Consider the following 11,055-nt stretch of genomic DNA (forward strand, 5'->3'; position numbering starts at 1 on the left):
TCGTTAAGAGCAGGCTAATGTCAACGCCGGGTTTCTCTCCACCCTTCCTTACCTACCCCATCCCTCATGGCGCAAATGACCTCAGCTGTCGGTCGCCTCCTCCAAAAACCATACCAGAAATACTTTGATCCTATCCTCACAAGAGCTGACACTAGTTTCGGCATCATGTAAAAATCACCTAGGTGGTTGATTTAAAGGAGTATTATATTTATAAGGAAGTAATATCACCTGTTGAGAGGAATAATAGAGGTCGTTGCATATCTTTACGAGAGACTGGTAACTTACCGCAAAAGAAAAATTCATCTACACCGATTTTGATATAGTTCATGTTATAGCTAGGTTCCCAGATGAAAAATATTTGAAAACCGGTCGAAATTCAACATTTTTGCACAAAATTTGCAGTCCCTTGTGTTGATAAGTTAGGTTATTATGGATTTAGCTTAAAAACTCTACTTAAATTAAAGTGGAATAGCCACGGTGATAACTTTACGGAGTCACAAGCAAGGCACAAATTGTGCTTTACACAATTTTCTACAAGGAGGAATGTCGCATCGTAAGTTTAACTGGCTAAAGCACTCGACCGGAAATGGTGGGATCCGGGTTCGTGTACTGGTGAAGGCGAATGATTATTTCTCTGAGGTTTTTTCGTATAGAAAAACTCTACATTCATTTCATATCTTGTAAAGATAACAACAATGTACGTACAGAAAGCTGAAACGCATAGTTATTAGGGCACTTAAGCTTACGAATACAGTTTATATAGAAATTTCCATTTCTCAGCAATTGAAGCAGCCTCGAGAAGCAATGAATCTAATAATCTTGTTTAATACCAGTAAAGAAAATTCAGACCAGCCTAAATATTAGGATTTTTCTAATTGAAATGTGACAATCATTGCTGACCGCGAACAACTGTCCTAGAAAAAATCTTCGAGAATATTAAGAGATGTATTCTTTCTTAACCCTTCCGCACTCGCGTCAAATTTTGGGACAAATATGCTCGCGTGGCGTCTGCTAGACGCCAATAGTGTACATTATAATATAATAGTTAATATTAAAATTAAATGCAACACACTACTTTTATGTTATTTATTTGCTCCTTTACAAGTTATAACATTGTAAATACAATAGTTTTTAACTTATTTAAGACATTTTAACCATCTTTTAGTAACTAAGCACATTTTTGATACATTGCTCTCAATTAAACCACATCACAGCAACAATTACATATTTTTATCCTTGCAAACAATACAAACGTATTCAGAATGCTCTAAACATATATAATGATCACAGGAAATGCACCTATATTTTGTCATTCGATTTTTTTTTCTGTCGCAAATGTAACATCTCTTTCTAGAATTCTCTTTTTTCTCCTTCGTTTTTTCCTCCGATTTCCTACGAATACTTTTGGAACTGCAAGTACTTGACTCATTATGTTCAGTTTCTTTGTCTTTCTCACTAATGGCTAAAGTTCTTTTTCTCAATTCCCTCGGTAAATTTACCACGTGACTACGTTTTTGCAGGTGCTCTTTAGTTAGTTCTTGCGCAAGGACTTTGATAAAATGCCTTCTTTTCAAAATTGCATGAGAACTCTCTTTGTTGTTTACAAGGTAAATAACCTGAGCATTTATTGCTGCCACATTGAGCATGGTATAAAATATAGTCATCGGCCACCTTTTGGTGTTTCTTGCTACTGAGTAAGTCGCGCATAATTTATCAACTACATCAACGCCAGATTTAGTTGCATTGTAAAATGTCACGATCTCTGGCTTATTCGAATTCCCTGTTGTTTCATCGATTGTGGAATCATGATGCATTGAAGATATTAAAATTACATTTTTTCGTGGCTTTGGTATGTATGATACCAATGTGCAATGCCTATCAAATCCAAAACGAGTTGTAAATGGTTCTCGACCGACAGGGGATGTAAAACTGGGTGGAAGCTGCCGTTTATTCTTCCTTACTGTTCCTACATACGTAAGGTTAGCTTTGAGTAGGTCTAAAACTAGCTCATAACTGGTAAACCAATTATCGGCGGTTATATTGCGACCACTGTGAGCAATCGGTCTAACCAACCTTTTTACAACATCATTGGCACTGTTACTAACGTAAAATGGGCCTTCCGGCTGCTTCCCAACGTATACTTCTAAGTTCCCTGTGTAAAATGTTTTAGAATCTGCTAGAGAAAATATCTTAATTCCATATTTTCCTGGTTTACTCGGGATGTATTGCCTAAATGCACATCTTCCTCTGAATTTTGATAGCATTTCATCAATAGTTACGTATTCTCCCAAAGAATAACTTTCACGGCAATTTTGAACAAATATATCAAAAACCTCTCTAACAGGTGCAAGCTTATCTAATAGCTTCCTATCGCTTCTAGTTGCTTTGTCATCAAACCGAAGGCTTTGTAAAATAAAGTGGAAGCGCTTACGAGACATCACCAATCGAAAAAATTCAACACCAGTTCCATCTGTAGACCACAAATCACTTGTATTTAGCTTACTATTTCTAAGGAAACCTGCCATATACAGTAATCCAAAGAAAGCTTTCAGTTCACTCAAATCGGTAAATTTACAATCTCTTTCCCTATCGTAACGATCTTTTTGGGATTCAATGAATTTATTAGTGTTTTCCAAAATAATAGCAAGCAGACTGTCGGTAAAAAAACATCTCCAACACTCGAGTACAGTCTTAGCGGTTGTAGCACTTTCTTTCACACGTGAATTCAGGTTTACAATATTATGACGACGAGTCCTTACAGTCACCACTGGTATTTGCAAAGCCCACTTCGTAGTTTTGTCTTTCCCAAAAACAAATTCTTTACCTGATTCTTCATCCTCTCGGTCACTTTCTTCCTCACTAGTAATTTCTTGCTCCGTATCCGTGTTTTGCAATTGTTCCACTAAGGAATCTTCTTCACCTTCGCTCTCATCATCTACTGCAGACAATTCTGAATCTGATGATTCCATCAGAAGACGCTGCAGATAGCTACGATCTTCCTCACGCATTAGGTTTAGCTGTTTTTTTCTCTCCATCTAAGGGACGTAAGTAAATCCAGAAGAGATACATCATAATAGGGAACAACCATCTACAGCGTGATTAATTTCATAAATGTATATGCATAAATATAAAGGAATATAAAACTTACACTTTCGAACAATGAAACACTATGAAGTGTAGCTTGTTCCACTGCACCACTCTGGAATTACTCGCACGTTTTACTGATAAAATTCAGGGGCTCCTTGCAGTCACAAGTTCCTTTCTGACGCACCAATACACCAACGGACAAAGAATGAGTGGTCGATAGCGGGATACTTGGGTATTTATACGGAGGAACTACAAGAGTTGCACATTTGTATATCCAAAAGAAAACAAGTTAGTAAATTAGCGCAATATGTGGGGACCCGACGTGGCATCTCTGCGGCTGCGAGAAATAGATAAGAAAAAGATAACTTGTCATAGATATGTTGGAGAGTTTCTCTAAGGTTGCAGATTGAAAAGAAAACAAAGTCGTCACCGAAATGGTTTTAGAGGCGGCGTCTATCACACTGTGCTGAATAGACATTGATAAGATACGTTAAAATTGAGACTCGACGAAAAGGCAAGCGTTGGACCTACGCAGATAGAAAACAAATTAGCAGGGCATATGCCGAATTCAAAAGAAAGCAAAGTCGTCACCGATATGGTTTCGCGACGCGGCGCCTATCCACAGTGCTGAATAGACTAGGGTAAGATACGTTATAATTGAGACTCGACGAAAAGACAAGCGTTGGACCTACGCGGATAGAAAAAAAAGCAGCTGGGCATATGCCGAAACAGCAGGCCGTGGCGTGCCGCTCCCCAGATTGCAATCAATTGCTGTGCAATTAAGTTGCACACAAAAAACCCACAATGGATGGGTGGCTGAAATACGACCTTCGAATGATTGTCTCCGGTGAAATCGAGAGCAGTAATTCCTTGATATATTCCCGCAGTAAACAAAAACGCGAGCTTAAACCACATAAATAAATAAGAGAAAAAAATTGCATTTTTATTTACAACAAATTAAAGATAATCATAATTAATAATAGCATTAAATAACAATTATAAAATATAAGAAATGAGCATTGATTGAAAATAAAATATTTATTAAATTGTAACGAATCTAGTCGCGTGGCGTCTGACAGACTCAAATACATTTCAAAAACCCTTGCCTGGCACCCTGCTATAAATTTATCTGATATGATTTAACTGAATGGCAGACAATTCGAAAAGAGTAAGGTACCTAGAAGGAGAAACTATTATACGCACACTTTGGCCGAAGAAAAACAAAAACATATTGGTTGGCGTCCAGCAGACGCCACGCGAGTAGCGGAGGGTTAAGGAAAGAAACTATGCTTTTTCCCTTCTCAAATGTAATAAAACGAAAACAACAAGCCACCTATAAACACCAAGGCTAAGAGTACGATAATAATATACGCTTCGGCATGAATTTTAAAAGTCATGTTATTCCCACAAAATTGGGTTTGCGCGTCGTGATTACGCATCTAAAAAATATTAAAATACCGGCGTGACGCAAGTTCATAAACAAGTCGAGGTAGCTTGGACATTTACGAGGGCGCCTTCAAAATGCTCACGGCGACCCATGCTCTCGATTCATCACACGGGAATTCAATTGATAATGTATGTAATATGGCATGTCGAGGCATTCAAAACCCCGAGTACTGAAATAAAAGACAACAACTCGTTGCCCTCCAGGAATACTAATAAATACTTCCAAAATATTGTAGCATCTAAAATATTCTGATCACATTTTACTGCAGCATCCTCATCTCAAATGTATTCGATACAAAAATCCCTGAAAATCAGTAAAACTAGTACCTGTGGTATTGGTAAAAACTAGGCTATTAATTAAAAATACTTTCTCCGTAATAGAGCAGAACTGTAATCTTGAAAATGACAATGGAGGTAAAATTATATTGGCCACATCCTTATGTGGCACTATAATGATGATGACATTTGATGAATGATTTTTTATTCAGTTCTAGTTTGAAGTCTTCAAACACGCTAAATTAAAACTCCTCGAAGTGCAAGGAGGCCCAAGAGAAGGAAATAGCCCCACAGCCCTGATTAACGTTTCCCACGTATGCGGCTTACACCGACGTAAGCAATACTCTCACCTTTCCAAACCAACTCTCAGCTTGTGATTCGGACAGAGTTATGACGCTGTAGTAAGACGGTTTGGATGTTAACGCTGAGCGTCTCATCCGATTAATGAAATATTTTTTAGCACTTTATTGTGGCCTAAATAACATTCCGAGAAACTTCAATGAGAAGTTAGTATGTACTTTAGACCATATAAACTGCACTATATTCTACTACTAGTTAATATGGTCTACGGTAAGCTCCAAATCTAGCTTTTTTCAAGCTAATTTGATCACTCAAAAACATATAAGTAGATTAGAATCGAGCTTCTAGGATAATTTCAGCAACGCTCTAGAAACGAAGGTTTTTTTCATTTGACTGAGGAAGCGTTCATTGCCATCTAATTTTTTATTTAAAAAGGACCCATATTAATTCTATGCCTCACTTCACCCATTAGGTAACGCGAGTCGCATCTTAACGTCATCATTTAAGTCAGGCTAGACTTTTTTTTATCCTTTCCGAGCGAAGTTGTGAGTTTAAGGGCGGAAGCAGGAACGTAATAGGGGGAGGGTTGGAGACGGGGGGGTGTAAACATTATTAGGAGGGGGCGTGCTCGAGCCAAAGGCGTCCAATAGGAGGGAAGGAGAGGAGAAAGAAAGAGAAAGAATAAGAAGAAAGAGAAAAGAAAGAAATAAACTTCAAGGCGACGAGGGAGGATTTGCAAGAGGCACCGCCTAATAAGGGAGCTTAGCTTTAGTTATCACGAACGCCGCCAGGGAGCGCCATACTCCCTTATTCCCCCGAGGGGGCGCGCATTTTATTTTTAAAATTACTCTCCGTGACTCCGGGAGATACCGGCATTATAAGTCGTATGAATGCACCGAAAAAGACATGCCCGGCTCTAGGGAGACGTGTCTGGGGGGGACTACCACCCCCACTGTGGGAGGTAGGGAGATTTGGGGGTGTCCTCTTCTCATCTAGAGAGTGGGGAAGGGTTTTCCCGAGCCGCGAGACTTTTTTCTTCGGCGGAAAAAGACCTTCCATCCCACACACTTCCTCCGGCAGCGTCTTTGGGGAATATTCCTTGATCTCGGAGCCAAGCATGAGATAGGAATTAAAATGGCCAAGGTAGGGGTGGGAGCATTGGAGGGCGGTCAGGCACAATGGAGGGGGTGGAAAGGCTGGGTTCGTTGACGACGTTTTTGGCCGCGGGAGGTCGCGACGGTGAATTAGTTTTTGGGGTAGGAACAGGGGCAGAGAAGGGTGGTAGGCAAAAGATAGGGGGGGAAGGCGGAAGGGGGTGGTGGAAACTCAGATATCCCGGGACCCTAAGAGGTTCACATTAGCAAAAGCTGAGCGAGAGACTCGAAAGAGGTGGAATAAAAAAAAAGTCGATAGCAAACGCGAATTTTGCGAAGGGAAATGTTTCTGCTTCCGTCTTATTTCGAGGGAGAGAGAATTAGCGAAACGCGGCGACGGTGCCAGATAGCAATTAAGTGAGGCTGGTTAACGCGCTTTGAAAAAAAACTCCACGACAAATTAAGAATGACGGTCTTTCGCTAATTCCGTGATCTTCACTGTAGATTGGTTCAAGGCGCTGATGTGAATCATAAAATAGAGATTTTAAAAAGTGTCGTAATTGCTCAAAATATTTTTGCATGCGCACCATCTTTTTCTCAAATAGTTACTATGCCTTTTTTGTAAGCTCTACTGAAGAAAGAAATTTATGTTCACCACATACAAAAATAGACTTATATTTTGCTATATAATCTCTGCACTCAATAAAGCAATTAAAGATAAATTTTAACCAGTCACACTAAACTATCTTTTATCCAATCGAGGAATTTTGCTGCTTCGATGTCTCAGCAGGTTATAAACAGGAATTTTAATAGAATAAAATAGTACTGAATAGCTTTTAAAATTGGTAAAAATTCTAAATATTCAGGACTGTTTTAAAAATATAATCATTAAAACTTCAACAACAGCGTAGTGAAAAACCATACTTCTAAGGATGAAAGTTTTCTAAAATGTTGCGGGTTTTTCCTTCAAGAAAAGTCTCTCCTGCTTCAAAGTCTCATCATCGTGTTAACAAAACATAAGTGGAAAGAAAGAAAAACATAAGTACAACACGACCAACCGTGATATGTAGCTACAAAATTTATTGAAGGTAGAGCAAATTCATGAAACACGGCAGGTCGGAGATGTCGAGCAATGTAATTCTATGTGCTATTTTTCCATTGAAGTTTCAAGAGGAACAATGATTTTGTAACTACTGCCCGCTGAAAGAAGGTTACATATTTCTATCTCCATCCAGGCCCTCTCTGCTTAGCATATTCACGAATTTTTTCTCTCCTCGAGCACCATATCACGTCTTTTTTCTGTTATCTTTCTCTCACTTTAATATATCCATGCCAGAACCCGATTTCGATTTGCTCAAATTTGGTTCTTATCCTAGCCACTTAGATTCTACTTTTATCACCCTAAATACACATTTCTTCAATTTGTACTCCCTTATGCCTTTCCCTTGGAGTTTTGCGTTCTTTTCGTCCCATATTTGCGTTACATATCATTAGTGCTTCAGAAAATATAAACCTCGTCCGATTAAAGACATCTATTTTTATTATTTATTACTATTATTATTATTCTTTACCATTATTCAAATGAAAAATAAGTCATTGTATCCTGAAAATTTCTTCTACCTGTGATGGTCGTGCGGTCTATTCTCGGAAATCAGATCACTTGACATGGAATGGCTCAGGTACGCGCGAGTCCCGGCTGGACGATCGCCGCAGGCGCGGTTCAGTCGTGACGCGAGCCAAAATTGAGCGGAGCGGATTCGCGCTACTAAAGTGGGAGGCCTGTCAAAACGGAAGATGCAAAAAAAGAGACGGAAGATAGGATACACCGAGATCATTAATGGTAATATTTCGGTGAAAAGTTACCACAGAAAGAATAGAGAATCTTTGTCACCTAGCTCAACCCATTTTAAAATTAAATCACCCAGGTTTGACGGAAAATATCTTTAAAAATGAAGTTATACCTACACCAAATCAAAGCGTATTAATTTTGAATTTTTGAACTCATGCAAAATTTTCTAATTCTAGTAATAATTTTACTGTGCCCTCAAATCGTAATTGCAGCGCCTTTTTTCGGTGAACGCAGGGATGTATTTGCGGATTTATTAAAAAGTACAGATTAACTGAATTTTTCTCTCCATATTTTGTGGACAAATGCTGAAACTATAGTCATATAGGTTCACGGCATTATGCTCATTAGGATTTCACATTCGATGCAATTGTTAAAGGGCGTAGTATTAACATTTTTATAGGTTATGCGCATTGAACTGTTTAGAGACTGCCTACGGAAAAAGATAGGTACACTGTTTCTCAGTAACTAAGTGTTGAAAGAGGAGATTTATTTATTTCCATACCACCGAAAACAGCTCTTTACGGCATTTTATATTGGAGTTAATAACGTATTAACAACTTAACGTACACAAAAAACCATTCCCTTACACAGATGGGACTCGAACCCGCGACCTCCTGTTTGGAAGGCGAGGACTTTACCCCGCCGCCACCGAGGCCTGCCGGAGATGCAAAAGACCGCGGTAAATCTGGCCATTTACCATTGATTCATTTGAACTGCACGCATTCGCGCAGCAAAAGATTCCAGGTGACCAAATTTTATTTATCAGTAAAATTCAAGCTTGCTATATTTTTTCGAAAACATATATCTATAATATGTACTCGGATCATTTTATCCTCTCTTAAATTAACGGCATAGTTAGAATGCAGCTCAACCGTATTCAACTTTTGCCTCTTGGAGACAATATTTTTCATAAGGCACATTGTAGGTGGCAACATCACTTTTTCCCATGTCCACCACGCAGTGGCGCAAATGTCAGTGCTGCGGGAACGGGCACTGGTTAACAAAAGACATAATAGTCAAATAACACTTTTATCAATTTTGCTGCCTCAAAATATCTCATCTATACAGCATCCGTTACCAAGACAAAACATTTTGCAATATGATGTAAATAATAACTTCTAATAATGAGTAATATTTCACTTCCATAGAAAGTTAAGGAAAGTGCGTTCTGGCGCTGTGAATTTTTCTATGACGTCACTGGCAGAGATATCTTTGTTTTTCCCGGAGGAAACAACGAAAAGTGTAGAACAGTACCGCACCACGGATATTTATTTATGCTGACCCAGAGAAACATCTCAGGCATGTAGAACCGCGGAAGCTTGAAATTTTCATCGGAAATAAAGAGAACTGTGTCAAAGGTGACAAAAAAAGGAAATCTTGCATGTTCATACGAAAGTGTATCGTCAAAAAAAATTATAAACAAAAACCCATTGATGAATTACCGCCTTTTTGTTGCTTTTCTCCCATCGCCCCTCAACTCTCCTCTCCCCAGCGTGTTCGGTAGTAGGTGCGATAGGAATGAGGAATTGAGGAGGAGGTCTTCAGTTCCCGGGGGAAAAACGTTCCCTTCAGCCCAGCCGTCAAATTTTACCCTACCCTCAATCCACAGGCTGAATCAACACACACGCAGGGCCATTGGCTTCCAAAGACCCCGTAGGAGGAAAGCATGGTAAGCATTTGCGTACTAGTATACGCGGTATAGTTATTCCTTCCAATGATAAACGCCCTCATATTTTATTATTAAATCAGAATACAATACAATATGCAATAAATAATAATTCGAATAGCTAACGAGAATCTGATTCGCTCTCTGGCATTTGGGAACTAAATTATATTTATGACAGCTAAAAGCAGGTAGATGTAGATAGAATAAGCCGGAAGTGAAGAGAAGCGTATATTCTACATATTGTCAATACATATCACCAATACACTGGCATAAAATGTACACTGTATTTAATAGCGATATAAAAATCAGCAAAACTGTATGTTTCAGGTACAGAGATTACGATATGACGGTACATGTTTTTATACATTACACTCTACAATAAACTTACGGAACTCTATACCTGAGTTTTCTGACCAATTTCATCTCTCCTCTGACTCATTCATGAAACCTGCTGTGTCTTATTTTTCAGAATACAAATAACTTACACGATACGTCTATTATTTCATAAGAATTTTCCCTTGGCGTCACCAGCTGTGTAAACATTAGTAGTGTATTCTGATTTTGTTAATGAGTATTATTGCTTTTGGCGTTTTTTATTTATTTTTTAACTTATAAATTCATTGATTGGTCACTGTGAATAGGCATGCTGTAAAAAGACTAATAAAATACAGCAAAAATTGTTGGCGCATTAATTTCCAATGAATTTTTCCGTATTAGTCCAATCTGGAATATTTTATACAATGCTAATTTATTTCAGTATTTTATTAGACATAATCCACAAAAAAATACCAAAAATATATTTGCCGATAGCCTTTTTGAATTTTCTCTACATTTTCATGGTACACTTGGTAAAAAAATTTTGTTAAAATGCAATTGGAATCAATGGAATTGTAATTTGTACTTGTTTTTGTAGCTTTGATCAAATTATTATTTGAAATTATTTACAAAATACTTGTTTAATTCAATTTCTTACTGTTTCAATACGGCAAATATCAATTAAAATTTTAGTGCCTATTATTGCTAATGTATTATACTTATCCATAATCATGCGCTCAACAATATACCGCCTCTCTTCTCTTCTAAATTCGCTCACTCCTTCCATCGATCGTTTTTACATGTCATGCTAGAATTTCATCATACAAGCTATCTCCTATCTGTCTGCTAATTGAATGCTTTCCTCTCTCCACTGGTTTATTCTTTTTTAGTTTTTATATTGTTATTGTATTTGTCTGATTCGTGTTTGTTAAAATTTTCACTGCATATTGGCGTCACAGCAATGTGTGAAAAAGTATTTAAATAAACAATGTAAAATTTTCCCTAATATTTACAGTATGTAG

This window comes from Ischnura elegans, chromosome 9, assembly GCF_921293095.1.
Source record: "Ischnura elegans chromosome 9, ioIscEleg1.1, whole genome shotgun sequence".
NCBI lineage: Eukaryota > Metazoa > Arthropoda > Insecta > Odonata > Coenagrionidae > Ischnura > Ischnura elegans.